The sequence below is a fragment of the Heterocephalus glaber genome, unplaced genomic scaffold (assembly GCF_053883595.1).
Source record: "Heterocephalus glaber isolate CG9 unplaced genomic scaffold, H.glaber_assembly_v1.0 deba00001481, whole genome shotgun sequence".
Taxonomy (NCBI): domain Eukaryota; kingdom Metazoa; phylum Chordata; class Mammalia; order Rodentia; family Bathyergidae; genus Heterocephalus; species Heterocephalus glaber.
Window position 1 is genome coordinate 21564767 of NW_028258317.1, and position 18852 is coordinate 21583618.

Consider the following 18852-nt stretch of genomic DNA (forward strand, 5'->3'; position numbering starts at 1 on the left):
ACTTAGGACAACATTAAATTGTAAGACAAACTTAGAAGCAATTTAAAAATTTGACCTAACTATTGTATCATAAAAAGTTTTTTTATCCTGATCTCAGAAGAGAAACTTCTTAATTACCACTATATTCATTGTTTACAGTCTACAAAATAATATCCATTTTGTAATTGTCACTCTCTCTATCTTTCTCTAACAGATTCCAGAATAGTCAGTTTTCCTGTGTTTTAAACGAGATCCTCTCAAAGGTTGACTTATCATGCACGTGTTTGCACTTCCAATAGAAGCTTGCTCCTCTCTGCAAATTGAGTAACAATGAAGACTGGCTAGTTGAAAAAAGGGATGTTTTATGGGTCTTTTCCAGAGAATCCATGATTAATCTATAATATTTCCAATTACTTTTTTCAAGGAGTAGTTTTAATGATATGGCATTCTGAAGTACAATAATAGCATGTTGTTTATGCAAGCTGTAAGCACTCTCTCCTTAATTGAAGTTTCAATAACTTTAGAGAAAAATAAATAGACTAAGAGTTCTGGTAGAGTAAGGGTTAGGCTTCCCTTTGAAACTTCTTTATTAAAAGTTGAAAGCATTAAATTGCATCAAACTCACCACTCAAAATAAAAAATAAAGTCATGAGAAGCAAACACCATTTGTGTAAAAAAGAAAGTCACATAAATAAAGCCTAAATCAAGTGGAAATCTTGGCAGATATGTAAATATGCTAACAAATGGTATTTTCTTATCAAAGCTGGATTGATGCTCTCTGTATGTAAAAGAAAACTATATTACTACTACCTAGAAGTCTCAAGCTTTATAAAAATGTATTGATTAAGAAGGAATAAATAGACAAACATATATCATATAATCTATGCTGAAGTCTGCCTAGAAATAAAAATTGAGAAATTCAAATGAGCCAACAGTGAGTTTGAAAAAAAAAAAAATAGAAACTGTGCTGAGTAGGTTCTACTCATTTTCTCACAGTAAAGCAGACCAGAAAAACTAGGTTTTACACAAATTCTGCCTTGTTCTCCTACCAGAAAAATTTCAGGAGCATACATGTCTATTACTTATCAGGAAACAATCCACTTAAAAGAAATTTTTGACTTACAGGTTTTGTATACAACATCCAAGAAAGAACTGTTTGCTAATCTATGAGGTTCATTCAGTAGCTGTGTCTAGGTAATTACATAGGTTGTAGAGCTGGGGAACTTGATTACAACAGGAAGAAATTAGATGATGACATATTCAAAACAGCCCATATCCTTAGATGTTTGATGTTTTACCTCTTTTTTGCAGATGATAGCACTTTTGGAGGTTTTCTTCCCCCATCCATATGTTTAGGCTGATCTTTTTGTTTGCAGGACAAGGAGTATATTTTCATAAGTATAGCAGGATTAGTTTGAGATATTGAAGACTTTGAGTTGTCCCATTTATCATCAACCTCTCTAGAAGTAAAGAAATATTTTTGATGATTTTTTCACTGCCTTTCCCTGAATAGGAAAGAAATAGCAAGCACGTTTTTAGTACTGTGGAGTTGATTCTACAATTCAGAGTACTTTATTTCAAATTAAATATTTTCTTATTCTGGGTGAAGCTCTTGTCATTTAGCAGCATGGAAAATAGGTTATGTTATGAAAGTGAATTCTCTGGGAATTATCTCCTCTCCTTAGCACTCCTCTAGCCAAAGTACTTCCTTTTACTCCAGCATCTTAGAGAAAGAATGAGAGTGTCCATATTGTCCTTTTCAAATAGGCAAACAATATAACATTACACTTATTAATAAAAAACAAAGTTTGTGTCCTTGTAAAGGACCTCATTGTAGTACAAATTAACATTAAACTATAAACTTCCACTGAGTTATCATTCAAATCTATTTGACTTATTCCCTTGTCTCTGGAGCTTTTCTATTCTCTTCCTTCATATCTCTGCCAAAAGATTTCATTTTGAAGAAATCATAAATTTATATTGCAGAACTTAATCACTATTATATTCTAGGCTATCCTTTTGTCATAGTAAAGTAAGGCTGTTCTTATAATGTGTTAGTAAAACAGTACAGAATATAAAAGTTATATTCCTTATATGTCATGTAGTGGAAATTGCACTCTTTCACTTACTATTACTGTAAGGACTGTATAGTTGTCTTCAGCAACTTTTATATGACCTTTTGTTCTTTTATTATTTTAATATCTTGAATCTACAGTTTCAAATGTTTCTACCTTGACAGTGTTCTCTGGGCTGGGGATTTAGCTCAGTGGTTCTACTGCCTGCCTTGCAAGCACAAGGTCCTGAGTTCAATCCCCAGCCCCCCCCCCAAAAAAGAGAGAGAAAGTGTAAGTTCTCTGATAAGTTACAGGTCCATCCATATTTATTTTCTCATTTGATAAATACCTATTATAAAGCACTTTACATAGTTTTAAAATTAAACATGCATAGTATCACCCTGAGTTACTGGAAGCTATGCTGATATTCTAAATATGTTCTTGACTTTTATCATATGTTACTTTCAAATAGAAATATTTCAATAGAAAGTACCCAGATATTTCAATGTACTGAATCATGAAATAGAATGAAATATTTTGTCATAATTACAAATTAATGATTAATAATTATCACTTTATATGAAAAGACAGTACCTGAATTATAGACTTCCTTAATATTCTTTTTGATAAGAAATTTCTCCACCAGAAAAAAATCATTAATATTTAATTTCTGAAGTAGCACAGGCAACTGAGCATTCAAATCTATAATTTAAATCACTGATCTCATTGACACAATCACATATTCCTCAATTTAAATACCATTTTAAGAATTAATGTGTATACTTTTCCAAATGACTGGAAAGTATATTATTTCCAAATTGATAAATTCCAATATTTTGTACTGTATTTCATCCTTAAGAACAATTATTTGAGTCACTGACCTCAATAAACTACTTTACAAACAAACGTAAACTTGTCCTTACATATTTGCATCTTTTCCCTCTTCATCTAGCAAATAATCAGTGGTCCATCATTATGAAAATGTTTTTAAAACGTTCTTATCTCTCTTGTCTCTAAGTTCTTCCATTTTCCTAATTCATCTATTTCCTCCATGTCTTTACTCAGCTGAGTATTGATGGTGAAAATCCCACAACTCCAGATGTTGATGTTTAGGGTCACAAACACTCATATCTCATTCAAATGAGTAAACAAAACTGTCTGCCCATTCAGAGCAATTTTTTTTTTTTTTGGTACTGAGGATCGAGTTCAGGACCTTGTGCTTGCGAGGCAGGCTGTGGAAACCCTGAGCTAAATCCCCCACCCTATTCAGAGTAATTCTACTCTGCCAGTTTCAAAGAACATTGTTTGCATCTTTTCTCATGTCTAAGGCTCATATCAATGTCTACTTTCTCCCAGTCCTAATTTTAAGAGTTTATCTTATGTTGTCAAAGTCACCAGGCTTGGACTTTCACATATTTTCATCAGCAATTTGAAGCCAGACTGACTAATACATAAGTCCTTTCATTATGTGAGCAGTCCCTAACTCTTACTGTGTCTCTTTCTACCCTGGGCTTGCTTTAGGCACTTGGAACTCAAAGACAAAAATGGTTGTGATGTAGGAGCTGCTAACACAAGAATTAATCTCTAGGTTCACCGATAGAAGAGATAATAGAACACTTGCTGAATGAATGAATGATTTATTCTTATGATGAATGAAGGCAGACAAAATGATTTTTTGTAAGGCTGTTGTAGAATTATGCTGTTTTAATATGAAATATTGATGAGAAAAAATAAGAAAGACCAATTATATTGTGGGTGAATTTTTTATTTTATGGTAGATGAGCTATAGACACAATAAAAATATCAATAAAAACAAAAGCTCTCATGTTTTTTACATAAGTATTTACTTTATTTCAATCACACTGCTAAATATTTGAGATGTATTATATCATTATATTTTCACCCTTTTCTGAGGTAGGCATTTTCATTACCATTATTTTATGTATGAAAGGTTGATGCTTGGAGGCAATATATAATTTACTCAAGATTATTCTAGGGCTAGTGAGACAAGGATTCAAATTATTAACAATTATGTGTTCATTTACTAATAAGGAAATTTGAAAATGCTGCTTAATTCATATAGAGAAAAATTATATTATTAAATAACTTAGAAATGATCTACCTTAAATTTAGATATTCAGCAAACATGACAATCTACAGATTTATATTAATGTTAGCAATTACTATATTATTTCTTACTATAAACATTGAAATTTAATCTCTTGAATGTTGTTTTATTCTAGACAATCTCCTGTCTTAAAACAAAGAGTCCTAAACAATAAATATCCACACTCAGTGTTATCACATTGGTTAGCTTTCATTTTAATTTGTTTCATTTATCTGATAACTACCTAGGGATCTATGCCTTAATCAATACTCTGATCTTTTCAAATTAAATTATCCTCCTTTAGGGATATAGCCTGATAAAGATGATTTAAGTAGCTCAAACAATTTGGTTTTATTTCCTTTCTTAGTTTTAATTCTATTAAAATAAGTGCTCTTTGTATTCTTATATTGAATTACTAATACAAGTAGATAGACCTTGCTGTAAATGAATAATAACTAAAATTAGAATAGTAGACTCTAGAGATTTAAGCACTTACATTTTACCCTAATTTTCTCTTATACATGCCTGTGATTCCTTCTCCTTCCTTTCTTTATTGTTTCACTTTAATTTTTGTATAATTTATAAAATCTTCTTTCTAAGATGATAAATAAAATATTGTGAATCAAACCCTATTTTAGATTTACCAAACTTTACTTAGATTATACTTGATAACGCTAGAGTTGACAAGTTAATATGGAACAGTGGCTAATCTATATATCTGTTGAGGAAGATTTTTAAATGTTATATTATTCTTTTAGCTCTTTACTATTATAGTTTAGTTATTTGGTTATGAAAAAATAGGACTACTAGAGTCTTACCCAACAATTACTTTCATATCAATGGATATGGCTGTAAAAATATGGGAGGAACTTAGTACATAGTATTGTATACACGTTAAATTGGCAAAACAAACTTTATGAAGATATGTTTATTGACTTAAACTCAATATTGCAGCTCTGAAGAGTTTTAAATGTCAACAGTGGGCACACTGCTCTTGTTTGTGGAATATTTTCAACATTATGATTTTCTTCACTTATCCTTTGTAATTTCAGAAAATTGCCTCAATAAGTTTTACGATATTTAATCTCTGCTATATTAGAAAGACTTAATGATTCACAGAAATTCAGAAATATATTTTATGTTCTTGCATTTTAAATAGTCACTTTGTTGAAAATGAAGCTAAAAAGAAATTGAGATCTTATTAGTTTAGTGGCAATTGTAACTGTAATAGTATAATTTAGATTCATTAACACATTTTTGCCTTCATTACATGCTTATTAAGGGCCTACAACTTTGCCATGCACTTGAGATGAAGTGGTGAGTAAAGGGACCATCATTCACATCTCTTCTATAAGGATGATCATAGTTTAGATAGTGAATAAAAACTCAGTGCATATGTGTCTATGCCATATATATATATATCCCAACAATGAAGAATAAGTATTTTCAGAGAGAAATTCATTTTTAAATGTTCTTTAGAGAAGAGCTCACTGAAAAAAATTAGGATGGCATAGAAATTTAAACAAATTAGAGAGTAAGTACTGAAGATATGTGTTGTAATATTAAGTGAAATAAATCCAACACATGCTTCAGTATTGTATAGTTTCTCATATATGAAAAACACATAATATAAATAAAGAACAAATTAAAGATAGATAATAGGAAATAGTGTCTAGATTATACAAAGTTAGAAATATAGCTATAATATAGCATGTATAAAAATGAGTGTCCCCAAGAATGTGGAAAGTATTCTATTACATTACTGGGAATAATTATCAATGACATCAATCTCAGTAATAGAGTCACACACTATCAGCCATTACTTTTTTGTCTCCATTACTTTGGTCCTATGCTCTGCTTATGGAACATAAGAAAAGAGGTAAATGATACATTGGGCAGAAATATTAAGGGTCATTTAGTGGCTGAGCTCAGCCATGTTTCTTTCCCTTTGCCTTGCTAATTGGCATGTTTCACAGGAGGGCTTCCCTCTCTCCAGAAAGAAGATTCACTGAGCTATGACAGGCACTAATTAGAAAGGTGGAGAGGCAGCTGTTATAGATGGACTTCAGGTGGTGAAATGTAAGATGAGCAAGAAGTCATACTTGCAAGAAGCTAAGCTTGGGAAGGTATTTATTACAAAGCAAAGCTGACAAATGTATAAGCCTGGTTCATTGCTCAAACTATTAAGTATTGTGTCTTCTGAACTGAATCAGACACTAAAGCTGTGTTTAATATCAACAAAGAAAACTAAGCCTCTAACTTTTCAAGTTTATATAATTCAAGAATTATTTCCTGTATTTTTATTTTTACTATAGAAGTATCCTAGAATTAACTGAGGAATGGGATTTGTTCCTCATATTCCATGAATTTATAAGCTAGTGTGGAAAACTTCTACAAATATAGGTACTGTATTATTTTTATAGTTACTACAGTTGAAACAAAATTCCAGTTTCAAGAGAGTACCAAGAATTGCAGAGATTTCCTCCAAATTTTATTTTGGAGTGATTTTGTGAAACAAAGAAGGGATTATTTAAGAAGATAGATAAGGAAAAAAAGTGCTTGAAGGTACATGTTTTGCTTTATTTTGTTGATATAACTCTTCTTATTTTCTCAATAAATTGAAGCTTTAATTCCCTGAAGTTTTTGCCTCAGTTGGTAAATTGATTGAAAAAAACAGATATTCTACATCAAGTGAAAAAATTACTAAACATAGAATTGGAATTTAAACCTAGGCTTTTTATTGCTTTGCACATGGGCTTGAAATTCCATAACATTTCAAAATATGCACGATGAATTGTGAACTCTTCATTTTAACTAGAAATGTTTTTCAAGTTTAACACTCAGTGGAGAAAAGCAAACAAGCAGACAAAATCTAGTGTCTAATTCAGAAGAAATTACTTTTCCTCAGTTGAAAATGAATGTTGATTTCAAACTTCCCACATTTTTGAAAAATTAATGAAACAGGTTACTAGTTACACATTATTGTAGTTTATTAATATATTTGAGGTACTCAATACTTCCTTACCTGTGCTCATTTCAATGATCAGATGTAGAACTCAACTCTCAAAATCTCAGCTGAGTACATTTATCACTCCTTAGTCACAGAAATCCATGTGTGATTCCATGCTTGAGTTAAACAAATCCTTGATATAAAATTATGTTCAGCATAATAGCATTTTCAGTATTATTCAGATATGTCAAATGCCCAACAAGCTAATTTATAGATTTGAACAGTTGGAGAGTTTATTACAGACCATCTTTTATGACCATATCTCATCAGGGGTTAGCAAATTGATGACCAGGAGATTAAAATATTTTCTCAGTGATAGAGAGATAATTAGTAATATACACATTTCTATCTTCTAATATTCTCTTTTCATTATACTTCATTTATAGAAATACACACAAGCCAAATGTTTCTTTCATTTTTTCCATCCTAAGCCTAGTTGTCTTCAAGGTATCTTCAGCAGGTGGATAGTAATCAGCATGTCCTTGGGAATTTCTGTCTTACAGTGCTCTGTGCACTGCTAAGTTATGACTATATTGTTCCAACTCCAGATTGGAGGACAGCTGTTTGTTCTAAAATTTATTTATGCCTCTGTAAATAGAAGTATATTATTAAAAAAACAACTCAGAAGTTAAAAAAACCATTTGGAATAAAATATTTTGTGGTTAATTGTTTAAAAGCAACATAACCATATTTGTGCTTTCCCAAGAATAGGTGATAGTTATCTGGATGAGATTTGGTGTGACAAATATTACAGTCATCACTTATATTTTTAAGGATGAAAGAAACTTTTGAGATTTCCTGGAATTGAGTTTTCAACACATGTAATATTCAGGTCATGCATATATGAATGTAATATGGTATCCAGACCTTAACATTTACCTATGCTTTGGTCACTGTGAGAAGTGATGAAATAATTTGTTTGGATTTATAATTTGTTTGGATTTTTAAATTATTAAATAATTTGTTTGGATTATTTTTTATTTAACTAAAGTTTGGATTTATAGCATTTTATGAAACAGAAAACTTTTCTTCAAGGGAAAAGTCTAATTATAAGAAAAGGACAAACTGTTATGTGGTCAGGTAAGGAAATAAAGTACAATTTATTTCTATTGAGGATTACATGATAGATCTGGTGACCTAACAGTGTGCTCGGTAACTTTCATCTCTTATTATGCCCCCTAAAGTATATTTTTATTCCTATGTACTTTCCTCTGTTCTCTGATATGTTCTTCAACTTCTCTCTGAGTCAGTAGCTTTTTCTTTCTGTTTCTATAATTCATTCTAAATTTGCTTCCCTTTTGGGTTTAATTCATACTCTGGATTTTTGGCACACTGAGGCTTACTGTACAGTCACCTCAAATTTGGGGGAATATACATCAGTAAAAACCTTAGTAAAAGAAAGACACCAGTTTCCTAATTTGTCAATGGTAGTCTTTAAATATGTTGGTTTCTGCTTTCCAGTCCCATGTGACAAACATAATAGGTTCATAAGACTAAATCATTGCAATACAAACACGCTTATGATAATGACCAAACTTTCTTAAGTATTTACTGTGTGATACACACATTTCAAAGCACTTTGCATATAATTCTCTGTCCAAAGTCAATGATAACTCTCTGAATTTGGAACCAATGTTAACTCTAGTTTATAACTGAACTCTGAGGTTTTAATTAATTTGCCCAAGATTGCATAAATAATAGGAGAGTAGGCCGGGAATGTAGCTCATTGGCTCTGCCTTGCCTGGTAAGAGCAAAGTCCTGAGATCAATCTCAGGTATCATAAATAAATAAATAAAAATAGGAGATTACTTTTGACTATCTTTTGTATATAGAAAAACTTTCAATTGTGAATACTGTAGATACTTAACAGTCTCCTGGATTCACAAGAAGACAACACTATTAATCCATTAGAAAACTATAGAGTGATATTCAAATGCATATTATTAATAGAAATAAGGTCCAGTACTCCTTATGTTTATCTTTCTAAATTGTCTAATATCTCTGCCTACAAAATTGAAAGTGTATAGAAATTCTAATAGATAAAAATGATGACAATATTTTGAGACATTGTGGTTATTTGTGGTTATTTGTGGAAGATTATTTTGGCATTTTTTTCTATGTGCACCCCTTCTTTTTGGAATAACCCACTCACTACCCAGTATACTTCTTGTTATATCAAAAGGTAAAGAATCAGAGTAGAAGGCCAGTGATTCAGTCCTGAACAATCATGTGAACCATGGTTACAAGAAGTCTATCTTGGGTTTTCTTTTGGATGTTAAATGTGAATACTAAGAGATGTTATGTATGGACACAAGCCGCTCATTTCAAAGAGAATCTCTCCCTTTCTTTGGAGCAGAGTATGTTGAAATGGTACAGCAAGGAGCTCTCAGCAAGCACAGCTTCACATACTGCCATCAATCCAATGCAGTTTAAGAAGACCAAGCAAACAAAGACATAACAAAAATAGAAGGATTGAAAATGGGAAAGATGGTAGGGATGACTTGATTTTTGGTTTAATATTTATGTCACAATATTTTTTGCTTAACTATGGTTAAACTGAGTTTCTTTCAAGTATAAAGAAAATTATAGGCATAACTCAGAACTGAACTGTAGGATGGCAACATGAGAACTTGTGTAAAGCTTAAATTGAAATGTCACATTTATTTACTTTCTATGTCAGTAATTATACTGTCAGAGATTAGTCAAATACATCCTTAGAAAGAGGTAAATATTCTCTTTAGTAACAGGAAAAAAGTAGTGAAAAGAAATACTAAACAGAATTAGATATCTTTATTATTTTTTAAACCAAATATGTATATATTGTTTGAAATAAAGAGAAGTGTATGAAATTAAAGTTAATGTTTTTGTCCCTTTTGAAAGAATGAAAAATCAAGTTATCTTCTCACATTATAGCACCATACAGTTTAGTAAATACAAGTTATCATCATTCATTTTACTCTTTATTTTATTTAAAATAAAAGTTGCTGCTTTCCAGCTAGCCTTAATCTATAGCCATAATGATTTATGGGCTCGAATTGTTGCTTTTTGTATTTTTTGTTTGTTTTACTTTCTCAGAGATATTTATTTTGTAAATTATTACAGATATATGTCTTCATGTATCTGGCATAATACAACAGTGTGTTCCAGGTTGATCTATTTTTTTCTAAGGCCAGGATTACTCTCTTTTTTGGGGGGAGAATAATATTCCACTGTGTTTATATGCCACATTTTCTATAACCACTCACCTGGTGACAAACCCTTCGGTGACTCACTAGCCTGCCTATTCTGAGTAATTCTGCAATAAAATGAAAGTACAGATAGTTTAATTCTTTTGTACACAAACCCAGAAGTTGGATCACTGGATCTATGGAATATGTTTTTCAAAATTTTTAAGGAAATAAATTTCTAATTCTTCACCTCAGAACATGATAAATGTGCTTTAAAAATATGAATTAGCTTAATTTAATCATTCTACATTGCATAAACATTATCAATATATTGCATTATGTGCAAAAGTATACAGATAATTTTTCAATCGAAATAAAGTTAATAAAAATAATCTTTAATTTTCCCTATAAGAAAGAAAAGGCTTGATATGTAGGATAAAAATGCATTGCAAATCAAATTAACTGAGAGGCAAATTTGCCTTATTGAGTTACCCTGTGAGACATTCAATGCTTGGTTGATTTCACAGTTTTCAACAATACAATTATACAATTCACAGTTCAACTCTAGAGTAAAAATATTTATTAGTGGATTCTTTTATTTAGGAACCTAGTACAGCATCTCATGCAGAAGTGAATAAAAAATGCCTAAACAAATGTGCTCTAAGAGAAATGATTGTAAAGTATAAATAAAATATATACATTGATGTGTTACTAGTAGTACATGAGAAACAAGAAAATGCATAAACATTTTTATTAGTTTCTTACTCAGGAATTTATGAAAAACATATATAAAATAGTGCAAAATATAATTTATTTCCTTTTGGTCTTCAATTAAGCAGTTACATATATTTTCTGCCCCTCAAGCTATAGTTTTACTACAGGAACAATTTTATCTAATTAGTGTTGTTACTACCTAAAAATCAATAACTATTGATAGGTCTGGAATTAGAAGATCCTCTGATTCATTTCCAGAGAACATGATCAATGAATACAAGAATGGGAATTTGAGAATTCCTCTTTCTGGTAAATAAAACATTATTACATGTAATTTATCTGCCACAAGATTGTATAATGAAGCCTTTGACAGATTGTTTATTGTCTAAAATTGATGAGTTGCTTTAAAACATTAATTTGTTTCTAGAGTTATTTGGTTCAATCGTATTTTTCTTAATTTTAGGCTATGGGGTAGTTAGTTCTCAATAATGCTTTTCAGAGATATTAATAACCTTTATAAAACAGAATTCACTATGCCTGAACTTTTAAAATAAAATAAACTCCATCTTTCTTTAAATTTGATTAACCATTTTATAATATGTTACAAAAATAGATTTGTGGCAAAATCATATTCACCAATCTGTGTCACAATCTGAAATCAGTAAACACCAACTGATAATTTTGATTCTAGAAATAATAATGGATTGATGTATGACTGCAGTAACCTTCTCAGTGGCGCAACTGTAGAGGTAAACCATTGATTTCCAAGGAGAGTGATGTTACTATTCAAATGAAATGGTGGAAAAAATCATGCAGTTATCTTTTACACAGAATTTTTCCTCAAACCTTACTCTAATGTGTTGCTTTAAAATGACTTTAACATTTACTCTTACACACAAAGGTTTGTCATAATTCATTTGTAGTCATGCAAATTTCTGTTTTCTTGGCATCATTACTAATCAGTACTGCTAACTCTATAATCTATATTAACTAAATCTAACACTGTTGTAGAAAATTCAAAACGGGCTGGGGATTTAGCTCAGTGATTTCACTGCCTGCTGCGCAAGTGCAAGGACCCGAGTCCGATCCCCGGTAGCCCCCCACCCCCAAAAGAAAAAGAAATAAAGAAAATTCAAAAGAGTGGCAAAATAATCATTAATGATGCTTTGGAAAACTGTTCCCACAATATTTGTCTTATGAATATCTTATTATACCTAGGTGACTATGTTATCTAAGCTGCATTCCCTTGACTTAGAACCATAATGTGTAATATTAGGTTAGAAATGCTCTGTATTATTAGGATATGTAATTCAATATTGAAACTCTTTGTATATGAACTACTTAAAAATGTTAAAATGTATTATTTCTTTATGAAATTTTGACATAACTCATACAATTTCTTGAAAACATATGGCACAAATAAAAGCGGAAGTTATTTACACAACCGAAATCCTGGCCTTTCTAGTAGTGTTTGTTATCCCTGAGGCATATTCTATACATGGACTCACTGTGCAATGATCTTTCTCAGTGTCTCAGATTTCATGAAAAATAAGTATGACACACAAGTCTCATCCTACCAAAGTATTATTTCTATTTTATTTGAAATTTGACACTATCAGCAGATTTACAATTAAAAAAGCCTACAGAAGTTGTATGTTTGAGTGTACTTGATCTGTCAAGTAAATGAAAGAGAATATTCTTTTCACCCATTGGTCATCTACACATGAATAAGTGGAACCTATCCCTGAGATATGGATTGAGTTCTGATGACCTGTCAAAAGCAGAATTTGAGAACAGTGACTAAGGTAAAATTATCTAGTTAATTCATCTTGGTGGTAGTGAGATGTTTGGCCTTATCCAGTTAGTATCTCTCTTCTTTACAAAGAGACTTGTTGAACTGCAAAATCTGTGAAACTTCTTAAATTGTCATATAAATTAATCACATTATTTCATATTTTATTTTGTATTGAGAAAAGATATGAAATATCAAGGCATTTAACTTTTTTTTTAATAATACTGCCATTTGGCATTATTTTTTCTTTAGATTTTGATTAACCTTTTACAAATGCATATATTTTGGGAATGTAAATTATTCAAAATTGTTTCAATCTATTAACCAAGACTAATACATTATTATTAATATATTAGTATTATCATTAGAGATAGCCTGCAATGCTTATACCTTCTGATCCGTTCATTTACTCTTTCAATAGCAACCCTTAGAAAAAAATTAATGAATTATAAAATATTTACCCATAATGAATATGTAATACAATACAAATAACACATTTTGGTAAAAATAGTAATCAAAAGCAATGAATTAAGTATACTATGATTCCAGGGAATATTTTCTAAAGACTATGTTTCTTTTTAGTTATCTAATGTTTCTATAAAATACACTTATGGTTTGTTCACAATGAAATTTCACCATATCTACATAGTATTTATACATTTGGTGATCAAAAGATATGGTAAATTTTAAAATTTAAAACATTTATCGCAGTAAAAGACACATTACTAAGAACAATGAAATAAATGTGCTCAAAGCAATGGGGAGTATTTTGAGTATTTGGCGATTAATGGTAAGTATTTTTTATTGAAAAGATGTTTTAAAATTTAAACTTTCACCATATATTATGATCACCCTTTGTTTATCAATAGCTTATCAATCAATACTTGTGGTAACTATATGCATTGTTGACAATTTGAAAGTATATACAGGTCAACATGATTGTGCACACCTATAATACCAGCACTTGGGAGGGTGAGGCCGGGGGTTGTTATGAGTTCGAAGCCAACCTGGGCTACATAGGGAGCCCAAGGCCGGTCTGAATGACATAGTGAAACCCTCTCAGAAAACCAAAACCAAACAAACAACAAATCACAAAAATAAGATAGTCTTACAGTAAAAAAGGAAAATTCAGTAATTCATGTATCCACTACCTAAAAGTAAGCATTATGATTATTGCTATGCATTTATTTTCATATTTCATATATTCACAAACTTTCAGATAGTGGAGATATCACAGGAAAAACATTCCTTTCTGTGTAACATTAATTGTAATATACCATTAACATTGTCTTATCTTTGCATTAAGAGATTATATTATTTTTGAAGTACTTTACAGATATTATTTATATAGACATAATGTTTTGGTGGGAGAATTATTTATCTTTGGACAGTCTGAACACAATTTTTATAATTTTGAGGATTAATGAATGCGCAAAGAAATTAAATTGATATGAAGTAACTAGCTTTGTGTGAAAAGGCACACACATATTAAATATGAGCATTTTATATATTTTAATGTGAAAATTATCAGTGTGTGCAAAACTAAGGGTATATTAATAACTTTTAATGATTTCAAGGTCTACTTTTAAAATCTGATCATATAAATCCCCAATCACTTTATAGACTGTTCATTTTATTTTGAAGAAAATATAAAGAATTATTTCCCTTTAGTAACTCATTTTCAGAATATGTAAGGAAAGTTATTGTAAAATGAAATTTTGTCTTAAGACTTTTCCTTAATATCTGGAGATTTATCCATTTCCTCTGTTCAGCAATAATTTGCACTGGCTTACCCAAGATTGAGGAGATTCTTAAGACAGAGAACTTTTAGTGTTAAATTAGATAGCCTTGGGCAACTTGGCACAATTGATCAACTATGCCTATCTGAATATTTTTCCCCTCAGTTTTGTGGGAGGAAATTCCTTGTGATCACATATTTAGTTTCTTCTTTTCCCTGGCCCAAAAAGTAGACTGTTAACTCTTTAGGCAGTTAAATGAAGCCACATATGGTAATAAAATAATATGCTTGACATCTAGGTTGTGGCCATTGAAACACCTTCCACATGCTCCTTCAGATCTCTTTTGGAAGGTGGCTGAATAGAAGGACATTATACCTGACCTTCTGTTAGAAGGTGGGACCTGGTTGGAAGAGGCAAGGCCCCTATGGGAGTCACCTGGAAAGTTACATCTCCCTTGTTGGCTCCTCCTTTGACTCTCTCTGCTTCCAAACCCTTGGGCCACGAGCAGCTTCTCCTGCCTCAGAGCCAGCTGACTATGGTCTGAAACCCCTACCAGTTATGAACCACACTAAACCTCTCTTATTTTAAACTGTGAGTGTCAAGCACTGTGTTCCAGGGACAGCAAAGTGAGACATGGGTCAATTGGTTACAATAACTAGAATTAACATAACCCAATCCAGTGTTTCAATATTTACATACTTACTAAGTTGCAAAGAATATCATCAAAGTGTGAGGTTTACCATGGAGAAAGATGATCTGAGGTTGTCGCAGCAAGTTTTGAAGTTATAAACTAAAACAAAAACAAGTAGATGAAATCAGTGGAAATTAGAATTGAAAGGATTATTAAGTTATTGTCAAATAATTGCAATTGAGCCAGAGTCTTAAAGTTTAAAGCTATTATTCTTATGTGGGAGAGGAAAAAAAGCAGTAGAAAATTATTTGTACTAATGAGAACTGACTGTCCTAATTTACATCCCCACCAATCTGTGTGAGGGTTTATTGTTTTCTCTGTGCACTTCCCTGCACTTGCTTTTAGTCTTTTTTGATAATGGCCATTTTCAATGCAGAAAGGTGATGTCTCATTGCAGTTTTGAGCATTTCCACAATGATTTGTGATGCTGAACATTTTTACATTTACTTGTTAGTTGTTTGTATATCTTCTTTTGAGAAAAATCTATTCAAATCTTTTGCCCATTTAAAAAATTGGGTTATTTTCTTCATAATGAATGATATGAGTTATTTTATAAATTTTCTTTATTAAGTTCTTATTAGATTATTATATTTTGCAAATATTTTATCTCATTCTGTAAATTGTTTCTTCAAATGTTGATTTTTCCCTGACAGTGGAGAATAATTTTAGTTTTATATAATTCTATTTGTCTATTTTGCTTTGTTTCCTGTGATTTCATACTATATCCAAATACTTATTTCTCTGACAAATTCCAAAAAGCAATTTATCTTTTTTTAGGACTTTTACCTTTTCAGGTCTTACATTTGATCTAATATATTTCAAGTTGATTATGCAAATGGTAGGAGAGAAGGATCCAAATTTATTCTTCAAGAGAGTAGCCTATTTTTCCAAAATTATTTCATGAGGAAACTCTATCCTTTTTCAATTATATGTTCTATAAATTTCTAGGTTTATTTATGGGCTGTCCATAGTGTTCCATTTTTCTATATGTGTTCTTTTATACCAGTAGCATGCTATTTTGAATACTATAAGTGTGTTGGATGCCTCCAGTGGTTTTCTTGCTCAATATCACTCTGACCAGTTGAAGTGTTTCTGTTTCTATGTAAATTTTAACATTTTTAATGAAAACTGTCATTAAAATTTAGAAAATCCATTCATTGAATCTATAGATGGCTTTCAGTATAATGACCATTTCAACAGAATTTATACTTCTGCTACATTTAAAAGGGAAATATTTCCATATGTTTGCTTATTCTGCAATAGCATTCATGAATGTTTTAAATTCAGAAAATATTTCAGTGAGTTAATTAACACATTTTACTGAGTCCTAATTGTCACCATCATAAGATGCTTCTAATTTGGTGTTAATGATGAGAATAGAGTCAATTTTTATTGTAATATTCAAAGATGGTAGAGTGCTTGTTAAAATTCTGCATTTTAGCAGTCTAGTGTTTCATGGTTTCAGAAAATTGTTCAGCTCCTTTTTATTTTTATGTCTCAACCCTATTTTGTTGCCTTTTTGCAGGGACAGTTCATGATCAAATCTTAATAAGCAGAGTAAATATATAAAGAAGGAAAGATTACTTAACAAAAATCAGAAAACTCATAACTGTGATATTTAGAAAATAAATATTTGAACATTTATTTTCTCATTTAAATATGAATAAGTGATAATAATAAAATATAAAGTAAATGAAAAACATACTGCAGCATGGGGAAAACCATTGGCAGATAAAGCCATACAAAGTAATGCTTCTAAATAATAGCTGAGAAAACAAGTAAAAATTTAAATTTGATCTACTTTGAATTCTCCATAAAATACAAACCGACACTGCTGTGTAGCCATAGTACTGAAACTTAAGGGAACAAGCAAAAGAGCAAAGATGAGAATCTGAAGAAACAGGTTGCAAAACAGACTTGCTTAATTAAGAATATAACATATAGAATTTTAAAATGCAGTTATGATCACTAGTCTCATTAAAAGCCACAAAATGGGGCTGGGGATTTAGCTCAGTGGTTTCATTGCCTGCTGCGCAAGCACAAGGCCTAGAGTTTGATTCCCGGTACCAAAAAAAAAAAAAAAAAAAAAAAAAAAAAGCCACAAAATGTTCAAAAGAAAGCAAAGAAAAAGAAATAGAAATTTTAGAAGGTAAACCATTAATCTCTTAGAATGGCTGCAGTAAAAGCAGAGAAAAATCTGAAAGAGGAAACTAATCAAAGGCAAAAATTAATGAGAAAAAAGTCACAACCTCAGTTAAAATAATCCAATAAGTACACAGAAATAGCTGAAACAGAAAACAAAAGTTAAAACAAAACTACCTTTTTGTTAAAATGACTTAAATATCTAGGTAAAAAAAATCATTCTTTGGGTCCGGGAGTTAGCTCAGTGGTGCCGCCGCCTGTCTTGCGAGCTCAAGGTCCTGAGTTCGATCCCCGGTACCAAAAGCAAAAAAAAAAAGAAAAAAAAAAATCATTCATTTTATTCCTTGGAAAATTAATGAGGAAGAAGATGAATGAATTATTGAGATTTGAGAAATTATCTCACAAATTAGTCAAGCAGATCAATTCTGCTTTCTACAAAAGTAACAAGTAGAATTAATTTCCCTTTCTCTATTAAACATTAAAGGCCAGCCAAAAATAGCCACCAAAATTATTTCAACAATTTTAAACAAAAGACAAATACTTTTCTGGAGGTATTAAAGACTTCTCCACTTATCTCAGTTTTCAAAGTGGTCTTCTGATGTAGTGCTACTGCTCTCCTTATAATCTGAACACGTCGGTAGTTCTCCTCCCTCATGAGGCTTGTATTCTTTTACTCTTAGCTAGATCACACTCTGTACAAGTAAATACTTGGCTCTTCTAGCACATCCTTTCAGATCTCAGCTCAAGCATCACCTTTGGAGAAATGTCTTAAGAATATCAAACTAAAGATAAACAATGATATAAGTACAAGAGGAGGCGTAACCACAGAAACAATAAAAATATATAACATTGGGAATGTATTTAAGCCAATAAATTATAATTCTTTTAAAAACAATGAGTCTTTTCAAAAATTCAACATTTTGAAAATAGCTTGAGAATATATTAATACTATTAAATGTAAACCTTAAAATCATAGTGATCAGTTTTTCTGTGTTTTTTTGGTACCAGGAATCGAACTCGGGACCTTGCACTTGTGAAGCATTTGGGAGAACCACTGAGCTAAATCCCCAACCCCATAGTGATCAATTTAAAGTTTCACAACAGAAACACTAAGTTCACCCATTTACTGGCAATTTCTATGTGGTATTGATAGGATATTTAAATTTACACAAATTTAAAGTACACGGAGTGATACATCTAGAAAAGGAACATCTCTATATATGAGAAAAGGAACATTTATAAAATACGTCCATATGCATCATAGTTAATGTTGAAATAATACAACTTGTTTTTGAGACAAGGTCTAGCTATATAGTCATAGCTACATGAACATCAAACTAAAGAACACCTATGTAGCTCAGACTGGCTTTGAACTCGAGGCAGCCCTCCCACCTCGGCCTCTTGAGTGCTGAGATAACAAGTATGCACCACCATGTCAGGTTATTGTTACTATTTTG